At 42.5% G+C, this 4,253-nt stretch overlaps 1 protein-coding gene across 2 annotated transcripts in view; it reads left to right on the top strand.

Moving 5' to 3' along the window:
- Positions 1–4,253, top strand: part of SYAP1 (synapse associated protein 1) — a 29,635-nt gene that overhangs the window by 4,628 nt on the left and 20,754 nt on the right. The gene's annotated exons all lie outside the window — the stretch shown is intronic.

The raw sequence follows: 4,253 nt of genomic DNA, 5'->3' as shown, positions 1-4,253 counted from the left end.
AAAATAACGAAATCATTTCTGATGACAAACTCAGACTTACCATGAAGAGGGCAGTACAAATGGTCAAAAGCTTGGATCCCATGGCTTATGAACAGTACTAAAAAGAACTAGGGATTTTGGCTTGGCTTAAGAAGAATTTTAAGGGCATTGCTCAAAACTCTGCAAGTTGTTTTTTGTAGAAAAGTCATTTTATGTTACTTAAGAGGACAGATCTAAGTCTGAGAGTTAGCAGGCGCCTGGGTGGCTCAGTCATTTAAGCGTCCGACTTTGGCTCAGATCATGATCTCAGGTTTGTGGGTTCGAGCACTGTGTCAGGCTCTGTGCTGACAGCTAGCTCAGAGCCTGGAGCCTGCTTCAGATTCTGTGTCTCCCTCTCTCTGACCCTCCCCTACTCTCTCTCTCTCTCTCTCTCTCAGAAATAAATAAAACATTAAAAAAAATTTAAGTCTGAGAGGTAGGAATGAGAAGGAAAATGAAAAGGATTTCCTAATTAGAGGGGATAACAGTAATAATTGGCTACCTTTTGAAGTCACGTTCTCCCCATCCCTAGAAGTGGGGCTACCTGGATAAGAGGTTCAGTTAGGTAACCTCTAAAGTCCTCCAACATGAAGGTTCTAAAATTGTATGAAATACAGTATTTTTGAAAAATTAGCCAGCCCCTTCTTAAGGTTAATTTTCTAAGGCTTTGCCTTAAAAACCACTCTCTGCTCATTTTCTTTCCAATTCTAGCAGCAAGCCTTAAACTGTACCTTCTTCTCTTTATTCTGATGAATTTAATGCTTTTTCTGACCTTTGAGAACCTTCCCACTTTCCCTTATCTTTATCATTCCATTCAGTTCTGCAAGCCTTGTCAGGTGCTCATCTGACATGAGACAGTGTGGATTTGGAGCACAAGCTTGCCAGTTAGAAGCAGGTGGCCTGTGTTTAAGTTTTCTGCACTGTTGTCTTTATTGTGATATCATTTGCAAATTACAGAAAGTTCAGCTACAAATTACAGAAAATCCAACAAACAGGCTTAATAAGACCACCTTGATTGTGTCAGAAGTCCCTAAGACCACTCCCAGGTTTGATGAGCACCCACCAAAATTGGGCTTGTTTTGGTAAGGAGGAAGGGAATAGGTATTGGCTAAGCCATCAGCAGAGTCTGCTGCTATCTTAATGGGCAAATCATTTATTGTCTGTGAGCCTTGGCTTACCTATGTGTAAACTGGGCAGATTATACTCTATTCTTCCCAGGATGATAGTGAGACTAAAATGACATAATGAAAATGAAGGTAAAATGACTACTTTCAGTAGTTCGAAATTTGCCCCCTCCTTTCATAAGGCTGCTTATTAGTCTTGCTCACTGAAACACATTTTACTTAGTCTTCCTTTTCTTTGGTGGCTGCTTCAGTTCCGACCTTCTCTTTCTGCCTGTGTTCCTGAAGTGGACGTTGTACTCCTATTACTTCCTGTTAACTCTTATCTTTGTCTCAACTTTTTCTAACCATGCAATTAAAACTGCCTTTAACTTGGTGTCAGCTGATATATTAATTTGCAAAGTTAATAAGCTACTTGTCATCTTTATGAGCTTTCTTGCCTGAAAATCTCCCATCATGCTTTCCCATGCCCCACTCCCTCTGACTTCACAGTCCAGACCACTCTCTAATTACTCCCTTCTCTGAGTGCCTCTGTTTAATGATTATTCTTGCTCTTCTTGTCTTTGAGCCTTTTATTTGGTTGGAAATGGTCATTCCTTGAGGGCGAGAACTATACTTTCTCCAATGTTCTCTGTGTTCAGTGTACTCACCCATGGGGTCATTAAAATCTGAGAATTGAGATGATTATGCTAACATACCAGTTTTTATTTATTTATGTATTTTAAATGTTTATTTTGGAAAGAACATGCAGGCAGCTGAGGGGCCGAGAGAAGGGGAGAGAAGATCTGAAGCAGGCTCTGCACTGGCAGCAGCAAGCCCAATGCAGGGCTCAAACTCACCAACCACGAGATCACAACCTGAGCCAAAGTCAGACATTCAACTGACTGAGCCACCCAGGTACCCCTAAAATGCCAGTTTTTAAATGGCAGTCCTCCTTAAAATAGAAATGATTTTTTTTAAGTTTTATTTATTTTGAGAGAGAGAACGAGAGAGTGTGCCCATTGAGGAGGGGCAGAGAGAGAGGGGGAGAAAATCTCAAGCAGGCTCTGCACTGCCAATGCAGAGCCTGATGCCGGGATGTCAGGCTCAAACTCATGAACTGTGAGATCAAGACCTTAGTCGAGGGGTGCCTGGGTGGATCAGTCAGCTAAGCATCTGACTTCAGCTCATGTCATGATCTCACAGTTTGTGAATTTGTGCCCCACATCAGGCTCTGTGTTGACAGCTCAGAGCCTGGAGCCTACTTCGGATTCTCTGTCTCCTCTCTCTCTGCCCCTCCCCTGTTCATGCTCTGTCTGTCTCTGTCTCTCTCAAAAAATATTTAAAAATTAAAAAAAAAAANTCATGACCTTAGTTGAAACCAAGAGTCAAACACTCAATCAACTGAGCCATCCAAGTGCCCCATAAAAATGATGATTCTGATGAAAAACATTTTCCTGCGGCCACCTAGATGGCTCAGTCAGTTGAGTCGGTTGACTTCGGCTCAGGTCAAGATCTCACAGTTTGTGAGTTCGATCCCCGTGTTGGGCTCTGTGCTGACAGCTCAGAGCCTGGAGCCTGCTTCAGATTCTGTGTCTCCCTCTTTCTCTCCAAAATAAATAAACATTAAAAAAAAAAAAATTTCCTGAGAGAAAATCTTAGCCGACTGAGCCACTCAGGTACCTCCTGAGAGAAAATCTAAGAGGAACCCTGCTCTTTTAGAACTTTAGATTTCTTTGACTATCTGCAAAGAATATTTCTACAAAATAATCTGGCTGTCTACCCAATTTATTGTACCACCCTGTGTAAATAGACTAGTCATAACCAAACAGAAATGAGGGACTTCCCTAAAACCCTTCCCTAAAACTTACTATGTTGCTCCCCATTTGTCCATTCAACAAGGACTTATTGGCCACTCACTGGGGAATACAGTGACAAATCAAACAGCCTTGGTCCCTGCCCCAGTGGGACTTAGAATGGGCCCTGAATCCATCTAACTGAGAAGATAGATCCACCAAGTAATCAATACAGTGTCGTGAATATTGTTGGTTGGGCAACACAGGTGCTGAGGGGACACGTCTCAGGAGCTCCTACTGCAGTCAAGGAGCCAGGGAACATTTCCTGAGAAGTGATATGTAAGCGAGACCCACAGTATATGCAGAGTTAAGCCAGATAAAAGGAGAGCAGATAAAGGTGTTTCGGACCAAGGAATAATTTATCTGAAACCTCCTTGATATTCAAGAATTTCTTGGCATCATATGAATGTAGAATAGGAGGGGNCCATAGGCAAGTAGTGTCCCGTTTTATAGTCACAGTGGGGTATTGACGTCATTGACAGGTGAATGCCACCAGACACAGTGGGAGAAAGTAGACTTTTTATGGTAAAGGCTATGGAAAGTAGAGGAGAAGGTAATTCAGATTGAGAGATAGTACTGCTCCTCCCAGATAATGGGACAAGTTGCCTGATTCTTTNAGGCTCCAGGCTCTGAGCTAGCTGTCAGCACAGAGCCCGACGCGGGGCTCGAACCCACGAATCGTGAGATCACAACCTGAAGTCAGACGCTTAACTGACTGAGCCACCCAGGCGCCCCTCCCTTTGCCATTCTTATCTGGGTTTTCTCCTTGAGTGTTGTGAGAATCAACCCACCTGCCCCTCAGCAGGTACAAGTAGCAGAGGCAAGAGTGCCCTAACTTATGGAGTATCTCCCACTAGATGAGATTGCAAGGCAGTGGTTCAGGAGCATCCCCCAGTGAGTCCAGCTTCAGGACCTGCCTGAAGTTGCTTCCTGCAGCCTACATTGTATACAATGTGTACGAAATGATATTTGTCTACTTACAGGCTTTTATGTTATAGTTGCAATGGAACCTCGATACATAATGTCTTTTCAGGTCTTCAGGAAAGTTAGTTTTGTGCTTTTGTAAAGGTGAAAGTTTGTGTGTTCCAGTTTTAATTTTATTCTACATATTTGCTCATTATTATTAGCTAAGAAGGATTTATATTTATATTCAGGCTTGCCAATATTTCTTTTTATTAAAAATTCCCCCCAGATTTATCACAGGATGGGTTAATCTAGGGAAGGAGGGATTTTTTTCTTTGAGGAAGAGGGAAGGAGAAAATGAAATAGGAGGTGTAGG

The sequence above is a fragment of the Crocuta crocuta genome, unplaced genomic scaffold, assembly GCF_008692635.1.
Source record: "Crocuta crocuta isolate KB4526 unplaced genomic scaffold, BGI_CrCroc_1.0 scaffold657, whole genome shotgun sequence".
Lineage (NCBI taxonomy): Eukaryota > Metazoa > Chordata > Mammalia > Carnivora > Hyaenidae > Crocuta > Crocuta crocuta.
The sequence above is the reverse complement of the archived record's forward strand: the minus strand, read 5'-3'. Positions and strand labels throughout refer to the sequence as shown.